Genomic DNA, 15,016 nt, shown 5'->3' on the forward strand with positions numbered 1-15,016 from the left:
CCGTTCCGTGAGGTGCATGCGCAGTCAGCGGCGCTAGGTGAAAGTATAAATCAGCCTTCATGGTGAGATTCTGAAGAGTGTAACTGATGGACGCTTTATCACCTCATCATATGTTTCCCCATAAAGATGATTTGAAAATTACAGTGAAAAAATGCAACTGATGCCTTTGTTGATAAAGCATGGAAGATTTAGTGCATCAGAATCTTTGTTCGTCACCTATTCATACTATATAATCTTTTTAAATTGCCACAGTGTAGGTGACAAACAAGGGATGTCCTGATCAGTTTTTTTTTTTTGCCCTTGAGTCCGAGTCATTGGATTTTGAGAATCTACCGAAACCCAATCTGATACTTCTATAATACATGAAAAAAGAATAAAGAAGAAACAGATCCAGGATATTCCTTATTTTTTATTTAGTTCACCTTATTTTAACATTCAACAACTCCGTTAACAAACAGAGAACTTCTGTGAGGTAGCTTGAAAAATCAAGAAATAAATAACTTAAATTCTTCACTTTTGGACTTTAGTGCAACAGTAAATATAAAATAAAAGCAAATAGCACCTCAACTTAAAATACCCTGCAGGCAATCCCAAGTTTACATATCTCACAGTTTGCGATGGCACTGTTGTCGTCATCAACTTGATAATACCTTCAGTCCACAGACATACTCGCGCTGTCCGCTTCAAGCTGTTTCCGTGTTCTACTTTGCTGGCATTTAACCAATAGCGTCTCTGCAACAAAGTGATGTCATGCCGCATGTGTTGCTGTTTCTGTGTCAAGTCAAGAATGAGGTCAAACTCTCTTGATGCAATCCACTGTGGATTTTAAGGTGCGTTTAGGATCATTATCCATTTGTAGAAGCCATCCTCTCTTTAACGTCAGCTTTTTCACACATGGCATCAAGTTACCATCCAAAATTTGCTGAAATGTTATTGAATCCATTTTTCCTTCTATTCGTGAAATGTTCCTTGTTTGGGGATGATCCACCCCATGCTTAACAGTTGGACAGGTTCTTTTCATTAAATTCTCTGCCCTTTCTTTTCCAAATGTACCTTTGCTCATTCCGGCCTAATAGTTCTGTTTGAACCTCATTGGTCACAGAACTTGTTTCCGAAATGCGTCAGGCTTGTCTATATGTTCATTTGCAAAGTTCAAATGCCGATGTTTGTGGTGAGGATGCAGAATAGTTTTTTTTTGATGACTCTTCCATGAAGACCATATTTATATACCATAAGTATCTCTTTATAGTGGAATAGTGTACCACAGCTCCAGTGTCTGCCAGATCTTTCTGGAGGGATTGTGCAGTCAAACGTGGGTTTTGACTCTTGATCTCCTGCGAGCTGTTCTGTCTGATATTTTTTGGTCTTCTTGCTTCTACTTTCACTGTTCCTGATGACTGCTATTTCTTAATTACATTCCGAATAGAGGATATTGACATCTGAAAGCACGTTGCTATCTTGTTATAGTCTTCTGCTTTGTGAGCATCCACTGTTTTTAGTTTCAGTTTTCTACACAACTGCTTAGAAGTGCCCATGGTGCTGATTGTTGGGCCAAGGTCAGATGAGTCTGGGCATTTAAAATCTTTGAGATTGACATCAGCTGGTCTTTTTTCCAGATGACGATTGAGAACAATCCATGACACTGTGAGGTCTCAGCTTTCCAATCGGGGCAGTGCATGCAGTAAACTCTGCAGGGTGCCTAAACTTTTGCAGATGCCTTTTTTCTGTTATGTATTTTAATTGAGCTGACTGTGCCATGGAACGAGGGTTGTGAAGAGGCTCATGAGAGGAAGGCCTTAAAGCACACGCCACTAATCCAGGAGTGTAAAAACAAATGTTTGCAGGCATGGCTGTTTCCTGTGGAGGTAGGGTGTAGAGGCTTTCCTGCAAGTCAGTATGGTGACTGATGTCAGCTTTAGGGATAGAAAAGAAAAGCAAGAAACCGCAGGATGGGATAAGCAGAACAAGCTTAATGCTGGTTATGGAGTAGGAGAGAGGAGGAAAGCTGGAAGCCATGAGTAGATGGGCAGTGGCTAGGCTACCACTGCTGACCCACCAGCTGAAGAGTGTTTTGGTAAGGGTCGAAACACTCAGGGATAGTTGGGAGCCACCTGATGACTTCTACTTGTGGCAGAAAGCTATGGTTACATAGTGGAGTAACCAAAGGAAGCACCAAACTAGGTGCTTGATGGTGACTGGATGTCACAATGAAAGTGTAAATGATGGAAACAAATTTTTTTGACACATAAGAATGTCTAATCTGTAATTTGACACCATTCTGAGATTTTTCCACCTTTCCTCAGCTTCTTTATGCACATTAATACAAATTTTTAAATGGGGTGCCCAAACTTACGATCCCTACTGTATTTGAATCTTGATCGGGAGGGAACATCTGATTCCGATCGTGTCTGCAACCTCGTGATCAGGCCTAATTTCCGATCACGTGATCGGATCTGGACATCCCTATAACAAACTAAATGTAATACCTATTAAATAGTATGCAAATTTAGAATCTGTGTAGGTCAGGGGTCACCAATCTCGGTCCTGGAGGGCCCTGCCTGATTGTTTCAAGTATACCTAGTAAGACCTTGATTAGCTTGTTCAGGTGTGTTTGATTAGGGTTGGAGCTAAAATCTGCAGGAAACCTGCCCTCCAGGAACAAGTTTGGTGACCCCTGGTGTAGGTCATCGGAATCTCTAAGCTAAGCTTGATGTAAGTTTGGAGCTAAACTCTAGAGAAGGTAAGTTTCCCAGTGGTGTTTTAACTGTCATTTACTCTTGACAGATGCGAGTGTATGCAAAACAAAGTGAGAAAAGGGAGGGTGATTTACTTGGGATAAGCAAAAGAAATGCCAACAGTCTTTCTCGAATCTAAGTTGTCTTACCCAGGACACCCTGTCCACCCCCTCCTCGTCATCACTTCCTGCAACAATACACTCCCTCCTACTCCCGTCTCCACACTGTTGGCTTATGTGTTTCTTAAATATCCATCTTCATCCTGTCTTTCACATTGATTTCTCAGTGTCAGGATAAGGGTATTGTTTGTTTTGGTCCAATCCCAGTCTGTATTATATCCCCAACTCAGACTTGTCAGGCTGGCTAACACATGATCACAGTCTTGGCCGTTTTTAGCCTTTAATTCTGTCTGTCTGTCTCGGGTTGACTGCTGGTTGTTTGGTTTATCTCCCTTCATTAGCTCGTGGTGATTATGTTTCCCTGCAGTCATCCATCTCTCTTCCTGTTTATTGGTCCGGGTTCTTTCTCTCTGGCTGACGGGATTTATCTCGTCCCCTGCTTTGACTGACAGACTCGACCCTCTATCTTTTCTCTGGCATGTTGGTTTGTTGTAGAGATAGGCGGTGAGTCTACAGACCTTGGAGATTGTTACTATGGTCACTGCAGAGAGCTTCGAACATAATTAACTGCAACGACACAGACGGGTACATGTGGGGAACGCCACAGTGCTACACATGAGAGATCTGGTATAACTCAGACTAAAACCCTCATGATTACACTCAAACACAGTGTTATCTGTCATGCAAATAACAATGAGCCAAACTCACTGGTCACTTCGGTACATGTTTCAGCTTTTTGTTTATTCAAATATCTAATCAGTCAATCATGTAGAAGCAACTTGATGCCTTAGTGGTCAGATGCATGTAGTGGTAAAGATGAGTTCAAATCAGAATGGGTAAGATAGGGGACTTTGAATGAAGAACAGCTGGTTATGCCAAACGGGCTGGTCTGAGGATGCTAGTTTACTGGGAATTTCATGCAAAAGTGTCTCCAGTAGGGATGTAACGATTTCTTTCAACTAAATTGGAATTTTAAAACAAAATCCAAATAAAAAGTGGATAATACAAACTAAGGAAGACTCTTTGATATACAAACAAACTAAAACTGACTGTGCTGGGATTTGATATTTTTTAAAGGGTCACGAAACACCACGACACGTTTTTTCTGAGATGTTGACAGTCATATGTGTCCCATGTTGTTAAAAACACTATTATGCTGTGTTCACACCAGACGCGGTAGGCACGGATAAACGTGCCTGAAACGTTTGGGAACCCCTTTAATAACTAATGGCAAGCAACACATAGTTAATGCCTCATTTGTATTTGGCACTACCAGGCTTAGCTGGGAAAAATGCATAGTGACATCAGACCTGGCTCTACAGTGGCTCTCTAAGCACTGGAAAAGCAAAGCAGTTCTTAAGGTGATGATACATGTGGCAACTTTTAGCGCAATGTTGTCATTAACAGGCAACCAGATGAGACACATTCCTTCAACACCCTCCCTCTGAAGCGCTTGTGCTGATATAATGAATGCACGACAGGACAAAACAAGCACATCGAAAGGTTAAACCTTCACAAAAGTATACAAGGAAGCTCAATTGCTTACTGCACATTTTAATTGGACAGCTGTTGACATGGTAACCATTCAATTAAATGATATGACAACCCTGTTTTGTGTTGACACGTGACAACTTATCGCAATAATACTATGAGTTCACGCTTGTTTTCCTCGCTGCACTGCTGCTGAGCAACTGCCATCTTGTTTAAATTTTTTTGACAGCTCCAAGCCAGTCATGTGATTTGCTTCTGGCAATCTTATTGGTAAAATAATTGCTGACGACTGATCTAATGCAGTGTTTCTCAACCACATTCCTGGAGGACCACCAGCTCTGCATATTTTCCATGGCTTCTTAACCAAACAACACTATCAGATCATCAGCTCATTAGCAGAGACTGAAAGACCTGAAATGGGTGTGACAGTCAAAGGAGACACCCAAAACATGCAATGTTGGTGGTCCTCGCAGGAACATGGTTGAGAAACCCTGATCTAATGGACAGCCAAGCAAACCTTACTGGGCAACATTGCTCTAAAAGATGCTCTGTGTATCATCTTTAGAAGGCTCGCCAGAAATACAAACTCCAAACTGGCAATAGCACTGGCTTCAAACTAGCACCTGGTTTGTGCTGGCGGAGAAGGGGTATGAATGCATAACGTCAAACCTTGAAGCAGATTAAATAAAGAAGATCCTGTAAACCAGGAGTGAATTCGGCGTTAGGAGCACCGGGAGGATTCCTGGTGACTAATTTGGCCTGCTGCTAATATTATTAACCATAACAGTACTAAAGTAATCATTTACAAATTCAGCATTCAATCTAAATGAATGATAATTAAAAAAAAAAATCATAATCATGAATCTAAATCTGTAATGACTAATTTCCACTACAGTACGGTGGGCTTTTTTTGTCCATTTCTAATGTCAAAGGTACCAAAAAATGTACCATACCATCTATGGCCTATTTCCTCTGAGTGGTACTGTACGGTACAGTTGGTACGCTTTTATGGCCATTTCCACTGTCAAAAGGTACCAAAAAGTGAACTGTACCACTTTTTGGGTACCCTTTTGAAAGTGTACCTAGCACAACAAAAGTGTACCAAAAGGCGGAGCTAGACATGCAGCTGAACGTTATTGGTTTACAGAGAAACGTCACTACAAAGACGTGCATACAAAGCCGAGACATTACATGGTATTAATATATACATATAATATTGAGCCATGGTCGACCCAAGCATAAACAAATCTTGTTGTCGTCTTGATGAACAGCCACAAAGCCAAAAAGAAGAGCAGAATCAACCCTGTGCCCCGTTTTCAAGGCAATTTAAAGCGCGAGTGATTTCACTTTCTCCTGAGAGCTTCTGTTTGCGTCTATATTTGAAATAATGAACTTCTTGAGCTGATGATAATAACGTATGTGTGTTACTGAAGTGCTTCTGATATCCGATCCTTTCAGAAACTGACAAACGCGAGAGTCAAGCGTGAAAAAACAAAGGAGAATCCCGAAAAAACAAAGAAGCAAATGATTCTTTCAGCAACCTAAAACATGAACAAACTGCCATCTTTAACTATTATCATCACCTTTTTGAACTGTTATAAACTCGGAAGGACGGAATTACTTTCCTAAGAGGTTACATGTGCTGGTAAGGATTAAAGATACAGATTAAGGTTTGCACTGACTGTAGGCTACGTGTTGCTATGCGTTCCTCGAGCGAGAATGACGTAGACTAAAACTTTGTCGTACACCACGCCGTTGGTACACTTTTGGCAGTGGAAATGCTAGCTTGATAAAGGTGACCTTTACTGTACTGTACCACTCAGTGGAAATGGGCCATTATTGGGTATTCTTTCCAAACAAAACGTGGAGCTTGACCCACAGCTGAACGCTATTGGTTTACAGAGAATTGTCACCAGTGTGTGGCAAAAGCCAGGAGATATGTTCAAATACTATGATCGCCTTTGAACTATTATGAACTCTAAATAACAGAATTACTTTCTAACAAGAGTAGATTAAGATATACATGATTCATCTACTCTTGAAGAATAGAAATAGAAGAATAGATGCACAGATTTCTGCTTTGTCATTCAGAAGGTCTCGTCAGTATTTGGCATAAACGATATGAATGCATGGATCCATCCTGCCTTACAGTTAAATCGAATGGTGTGCAATATTTTCTTGTTCTACTTTGTACCAACACTGACAGTGATTTATTTGAGATAACATATTCCCCAGCCTAAAATGTCTATTTCCTGAACGCCCCCACATTGGTGCTGTGTTTTCTCCGTACACTTATTTTAAATTTAAAACAATCCTTCTATGTGGGAAGAGGGTGAAGCATCACTCTAACAGCCCCCTCATGATGGTGGTGATGATGCTGCTGCTAAAATAGGAAGTTGAGAGGTGTTTGAGGGCCATTTTATCTCCCTCTTCTCTCAAATGGGACATTCCGGGATGCCTCATGCCAAAAGCGCTAAAGATAAACCTCTGACATGAATGTACGTTTGGGATTATGCAATGAAAGGGTTACGCAATGGCTGCCAGCCACTGAAGGTAAGCACCGGCTGATGAGCTTGTGTTTTCTGTTAGGATTAGACTGATTTTACTTTATCTCTCCAGTCATTTAGTGGTCTCTTATTCACTTCCATTTTCCCATTCGCTCTGTACTGCTCATGTTTAAACAGTCAGACCTGTTCAAGCTTATCATGGTCCTAGATATCCGACATCAAATGCTCCACAATGATCAGTATGAATGATTATTTTGTGTTTTGGCCTTCTACATATATAGATATACATACTATATATAGATATACATATATATATATATATATATATATATATATATATATATATATATATATATATATATATATATATATATAGATAGATAGATAGATAGATAGATAGATAGATATAGATGTATATATATAGATATAGATAGCAGTTACTTTTTGCTCTGATATGCACTACTTCTGCTGTTACTTTCTCTCTTTTTTTGGTTTATGTGTCTCTCCACCCCCCCATCCCCCCCCCCCACCCCCCTTTAGTTTGATCATAAGCACATAATCCTCTTCTCGGGAATGTTCAGATATTTGACATCAGATTTTTTTCAGAAAATGTAAACTATTTATAGTTATTTAAAGTTTTTAAGTTTATGCATAGATTAATAAATATATATTGCATATATATGAATTGAGTACAGAATATGCTTATTAAACAACACTTTGTATTTTGTTGACTTGAAACGTTTTTGCTTTTTGGCCAAGAAAACTGATGTGAATCACATCAGAGGAAAATAGCACTCCACCCATAGGCCTTTCAGAGTGTGGAATGTAAACCAGGTAAGAATGAATATGTTTACATGGACACCAATAAAATTGCTGTTTACATGGTAGACTCTTACTTGGAGTATTGTCTTAATCGTATTAAAATCAGATTATTGTTGTCCATATAAACATACTCTGTCATTTTATTCAATTTTGTTACAAAAGTGCAAAAATGTGATGCATCACTTGATGAGAATCGAAAGTTCAAAAGAACATTTTTGTTTTGGAATTTTATGAATGTCTTAACTGTCCTTTTTGCTCATTTAAGTTATGATTCATTTTTCAAATACCCCAAAGTTATCTCTAAGTTTTAAATCTTAGCAATAATAGAAATATTTCTATGATAACTATTAGCAGATTTTACAATATCAATAATTATTTTTAACTCAATGACAATTTACTCACCATTTGTGGTTCCAAAACCTTGTGTTACTTTCATTGAACACAAAAGCAGATATTTTGAAGAATGCTGGAAACCTGTAACTAGTAGCTGTGTCCATCCAAAGATGCAAATTAAATTTATGAGCAAAACTGGAATATCGCCTAAAAGACATGCAAATAAAGCAGCGTTTCCATCCAATGAGTCAAAGCAAACAAAATTGTCCCTTCCTGATTAACTGGTTGGTAAATATAGGAATTTGCTGTGGTAGGAGAAGCTGTGTGAATCCTTTTTTTATTTAATAATTGACTTGCGCCTTAGAAGACAAAATGGGATGCGCAATGAACACGTGGTGGCATTTAAAGGCGTGAGACGCAGAGCACAGACACTCTTGACAGTTCTGGAAGTAGTTAATAATGTAGTAACACTAATACTGAAACGGTTAAGCTGTTTTAGAATGAACAAAACAACATTTCAGATGTTTTACAATGTGCTGAGCCTACTGGTTTGTCCATTCGCACATATTTTTATCACCACATGATCTCCTTTAACAAAATCCCATGACTTGTTTAAAGAGCATACCTGAATTTGTTTAGTAAAAGTTTTTCCATCATAGTTTATACGCATCTTTTCTTATAGAAAAAAAAATTATCCTTCTCAGTTATGGTCATAAGTTTTCCAAATGCACATCTTGGCGTTTCCATTAACCGTTTTTTATGCGCATATCCAAAATGCACATTAAAATAGGTGGATGAAAATGTACTGACTTCCATAGTATTTGTTTTGCTTGGAAGTCAATGGTTACAAGTTTCCAGCATTATTTAAAATGTCTTCTATAGTGTTTAACAGAAGAAAGTACCTCGTAAGGCTTTGTAACAAGTAAAAGTAAATGATGACAAGATTTTTACTTTAGATTAACAACATGATGGGAAGTAACGAAGTACAAATAGGCTACTATTTTGAAGTACAAATTGTTACTGTACTTAAAGGGCCACGAAACCACGCTGTCTCAGCAGGGTGTTTTCACACCTCTAGTTTGGAAAAAGTCAGGAAAGTGAGTGTGTCTAGCTCTGTTTAGGTGGGAGTGTCGGGGGAGGAAGAGGGAAGATTTTGCTGAAAAAATGGGAGTTTCTGTTTGGGCACATGTAGGTTTTCACAGAGGCAAAAACAAACACACAGACACAGGGGAGAAAGACAGTGACCGTTTACATGGACATCAGTAATCAAATTATTTGTCAAATTCTTAATTTTTATCAACTTTAACTGCAGTTTGGCACTTTCACTTTTCATGCATGCACCCCATGACAAACAAGATATTGAATGCAAGGATGAACTGCTGGAGAGTGTAGTTTGATAACAGTGGGAGTCGGCGATGTAAACATGAGTGATGTCATCCGGGTAACAAAATGAGTTTTGGTCGATCGGATCACAGTTAAAACAAGAGACGCATTCATGTTTAAATCAGAGTTAAAGTTTTTTGTCCACTTCCAACCATGTTGTACCATCCTTCTCGGATCTCTCAATCTTAAACCATGGGGGGAAAAGCTATCAATCATGTACTTTTTTTTGTCAGTCTTTGTACACTTAGTACTAAAGCAATTAAATACCTATGAATACCTTATGTAATGAGGTTTATTTCCTTTGTTTTCAACAAGTTCATATTTCCTATAATTTATACTGTTTTATAGTTTTAAAGGGCACCTAGGTTACCCCTGTTTTCAGATTTAAGACAAGTCTTTTGCATCTCCAGAATGTGTCTGTAAAGTTTCAGCTCAAAACACCCATCAGATTTTTTATTATACCTTTTATAAGATTCTATCTTATACCGTTTTGCATCAGGTAATGGTTTTGTTGTACTGCGCCTTAAAGGCTAGTCCTCCCCGCTCCCCTTTCTGCGTGGCCTAATCTCCTCCCTCGGCTGCCTCAGACAACAGACAGACTTAAAGGAAGAAAATCTCACGTAGCGTTTGTGAGAAGTACTACAGTAGGAACTTTACCAATGAGTATTTGTTGTAGAGTTGCTATGATGAGTCACACACAATGTCATTACAAAGTTCACGCACACACATAGATATATATACACACACACACACAGACCAACACAATCTCACGGCAATTCGTAACTTTTTGATTTAGTGGCTAATTCGTACGATCTAATTCGTACAATTTAGTACGATTTGCTCATCCCCCAATGACGGTTGGGTTTAGGGGTGGGGTTGGGTGCCACGCCTCCTTTTTAAAATCGTTAAATTTTGTACGACTGAACTCGAACAGGTTAATCTCCACTGCTCTATGAATATCTGTTATGTTAATGTACAAAATAAACCTGATATAACGTCCACAAACCGGGATTGAAGCGTCTTTATAATTGTTCTGACACGCGGCTGTGCTGATGAAGTAAATCGCTGTAATTCATTACACATGTGCTCTGTTTTAAAACATTTTAAACTTGTAAAACTCACTCTTGATCACATTTGATGATGATTGATGACCCTAGCGAACTGAACACACCTTTTATTCCCGGTTGCTTTGCGCACGTCTGATCTTGTTTATATAATTATACAAGTGACTACTGGGAGATGTTAATACGCAGCTGTTAATCAATTCGGTGGGTGGGGGGACCGCACTCCTACATCAAGTTGCGGTCAGTCTGAAAACTGTCCAATTGGTCCACCGTTTTTATGTTATTAAAAAAAAAAAAAGGGTTGGGTGTGTTTATATCACCCCAATATGACGGTCTATACACTATACCTACACACATGTCTGTCCAAACATTTTTTCAGCATAGATGCCCTTTAACATGTGTATTATATACACTATAGTCTTCATTTAAATTTGTTAGATTGTTGGATAAATTTAAGACATTTATTAGTTATAAATAATATATAGGCAGAAGAACTACGTTTTTGAATATAAGAACAAGTATGGCAGTACTTATTTCAGGCCGTACTTCTTTACTTTTACTTGACTACAAAAGTGTAGTCAGTACTTCAACTTTTACCAGAGTCGTTTTAAATATGAGGATCTGTGCTTCTACTTAAGGATGTGTGTACTTTTGCCATCTCTGCTTAATAATCCCCTGCTAATATTTAACTGTATTACAATCTAAAAAATATATCCTTGGACTTCTAAACAATCATTCCAAACAAACATTCCAAAATCACAATGAGGCTTTCTGTCCTGCTATTTTTCCTCCGGAACTGAAGCATGTGTTTTTGGCTGTTAATCTGTAATGTGAAGAAAGAGAGCGCGCGGTGGACTCTGGAAGTTGTAAGAAAGCAGGAGCTGTGCTTTTGTGTCTCTTACATCTTTGGCAGTCGGCTCGCCGGGTGCTAATCTTTATTTAGCACATGCCAGCAGGTGTTGCCTAGTAACAGAGGAGTAACAGGTTGGGGGTGTAGACCTGAGGGGATGTTCATGCCTCTCTCTCTTTCTAGCTTTACAACCCCACAAACCTCCAGTCTCCCCCAGACCCCTTTACTCCTTCAGCCAAACCCCAGCGGTGGCACAAACGCCACACAAGACAAATGAGGAGGGTGCTTTTTTTCATGGATGTCGCTGATATTCAAGGAAGCTTGGTGAAGAGTAATGTAGAGAGAGAGAGTTGTTTTTGCTGTAAATAGATGATAAATGACAGAGGGTTCCCATGGTTTTTTCTGGTGCCGTAGTCTGTTGAGTTTTTATGCTGTCATGTTTTCGTGCCGTGTGGATTCATTCATATCTCAGCTCAACTAACATAGGCAAATCTGAAACTGGCTTTCTCTTTTGCGTCGTTTTTATTTTTTTTCTTCTTGTGTGTCTGTCTGCATGTTGGGATATGCACTCCACGTTGTTGCATTTGTTCAAACTACTTGAAACCAGTGGTGTAAAGTAACAAATTACAAATACTCAAACTACTGTAATTGAGTAGTTTTTCTTAGAAATTTACTAAGTAGTTTTTAAAATGTGTACTTTTACTTTCCCTTGAGGACATTGCTGTATCTGTACTTTTACTTCTACTTTCCTTCAACCTGCAGTTGCTACTTTATTTATCTTGTCTATGGGGATTAGAGAAATCAGTCCTGCAATTCCTGTACAATTAAATCACACATACTGTAGAAGGCACAAAAATGAAACTCAAGACATGGGTGCTTTAAAATTGCAGAAAACGTTTCGGAAGCACTAAAAGTGTCCAAGAAAATGCCCAAAATCTTTACACGCATCAACCCAGAGACTGATTAGATGACACAAGACATCAACATGACGTCAGACTGACGTTGTACCCCAACATCATGCCGACGTTGCATTTTGTTTGGAGATCGGGTTGATGTCAGAACGCAACGTCAGGCTGACACCGATGTTCAACAATCAACCTAAAATCAACCAAATATCAACATCCAATGATGTTAAAGCTTGACGTTGTGTGGACATTACCACTATGACGTCTATCAGATGTAGGATTTTGGTTGCCATACCTGACGAAAAAATGTCAGTATTTGATGTCAATATGATGTTGGTTTAAAATGTTGGCTCGACGTTGGATTCACAACGTTTAGGTTGGAACACAACCTAAAATTAACCAAACATCAACGTCATTTGACGTCGTTATTTGAAATCAATATAACTTTGTCCTTACGCTGGCTAGACATTGAATTTTGGTCATCTGACGTCACAACCTAACCTGATATTAACGTCTTATGACGTTGTGTGCCTGCTAGGTAATAACTAAATGCACTACAGAATGTTACGTTTACACACATCCACAAATTATATGTAAATGCATCAGCTTTTTACAGTGTAATACTTACTACTCACTGCTCTTGAGCACTAATAAAAGGGCTACTTTTTACCCATACTTTGAGTAATATTTACAACATATAATTTTACTTGCACTACATTTTTGGCAAGTAATGGTACTTTTACTTGAGTATGATTTTTCAGTACTCTTTCCACCACTGCTTGAAACTAAAACTAAATGAGCCGAAACACCACCATTCTTGTAATTTCTTTGGACAATTGACTTGTTTTACTCACACAACTGCTTGTTTAAATGGCTTATTTAAAATGAGCTGAATTCACACAATTACTCACTCACCTATTAAGCATTAGCAAATAGTGAATTCAGTATCTGTTAAGCATTAACTCTATATTACTAGATGTTAGTAAGCAGTTTGTAAACACAGCTACAAATGCTCTCTTCTTGACTTATAAACACATTTATAATGCACTTAATGATTGTGTTTTCATACTTTATTACTTAATAATTGTTCATTACTAAAATCAGTATTGCATTATTTACAAACCATTTAAGAGTAGTTGGTGGCTTTTAGAATCATTCAGAATGAGTTAGTATATGATTAATAAACTATTCAAATCAACACTTATTTTTTTATTATTCAGGCATATAATAGTAATGCAGTGTTTTCCAACCCTGTTCCTGAAGGCACACCAACAGTACACATTTTCAACCACTCCCTAATCAAACATACCTGAATCAACTTATCAGGAGATTAGAAGAGACTCCAAAACCTGAAGTTAATGGGTCAGATAAGGGAGACATTTAAAATATGTACTGTTGGTGTGCCTCCAGGAACAGGGTTGGGAAACACTGTAGTAATGGTTACTATGTATGTTAATAAATGCTTTATTAACTTAACTTCATGCACTTTTGTGAATAAATACAATTAAATCAAATTGGATAAAACAACAACAATATAATAATGTCACAATAAATTATGATAGAAAATTTCAATGTTATTTAGCGAAGTTTAAACTGTACAGTCATTTTATTTGAGTTAAGATTGCAAATATTTATCATTTGAGGCAGTTTTATTTGTGTATCTTCTATTGAGCAGAAAAGAATAAAGTAGTTTATTTTATATTCGACCATGTTGAAATGTATTTTTTGTTAAAGAATTTTTTAATGTATGATATTTCTGTTCAAAATAAATCAAATCAAATCAAAATTTTCTTTTTTCTCTGTTTGGAATATAACTGGCCATTTAATTGTCATTCATAAGGAATTTATAATGCACAAATAGTCCTCACTTTAGATTAGGACACAAACCTGGATGAAGTTGAGTTGATAACATTTATTAACATACAAAGTAACTATTATATGCCTGAACATTAAGATACATGAATGTTAATGTGAATAGTTTATTAATTGTTTACTAACTCTGAGCGATCTTAAAATAGCTATTTACTATTCCACTATTCTTAAATAAGTAGTTTGTAAATGACACAATACTTAATTTAGTAATGAAAAAAAAATCATTAGCAAAATACGAAAACACAATCATTGAGCATATTTTAAATACGTTTATAAGTCAAGAATAGAGCATTTGTAGCTGCATTTATTAACTGCTTACTAACGTCGGTTAATGAAGAGTTAATACCTAACAGATAATGAATTAACTATTTGCTAATGCTTAATAAATGATTCATAGTGTGTAGTTATTATAAAGTGTTACTGACAACTCTTAAGGTTTGCTTTGGACAATTTAATTGTTTCATGTTCAATCCACTTAAATATGTAAAAACGACTATGTTAAGTTAATCAATCTGCGTTGGGACAATATGAAGGAATTGTGTGAAATCCAGAATTTTTTACAGTGTCCTGTTCAATACACTTAAATCTGTAAAATATTAAGTTAACTTAATTGTTTTGTGTTGAGACAGCATTAATGAATTGTATTGGTGCTACCCAATGTCATTCCCAGCATTCTTTGCCTGATTTTTGCATTACGAGGGAGTAACATGTGAAAATAAAAAGTGAGCTTTGGTGTTTTAAGTTAAGAAATAGACTTGTTAAGAGTTTAATCCACACTTAGTTTAAAGATTTAGAAGAGTTTCTCGTAAGGTTTTATAAAATCTTTGGTGTTTTAAGTTAAGAAATAGACTTGTTAAGAGTTTAATCCACACTTAGTTTAAAGATTTAGAAGAGTTTCTCGTAAGGTTTTATAAAATCTTTGGTGTTTTAAGTTA

Source organism: Danio aesculapii, chromosome 19 (assembly GCF_903798145.1).
Source record: "Danio aesculapii chromosome 19, fDanAes4.1, whole genome shotgun sequence".
Taxonomy (NCBI): Eukaryota; Metazoa; Chordata; class Actinopteri; order Cypriniformes; family Danionidae; genus Danio; species Danio aesculapii.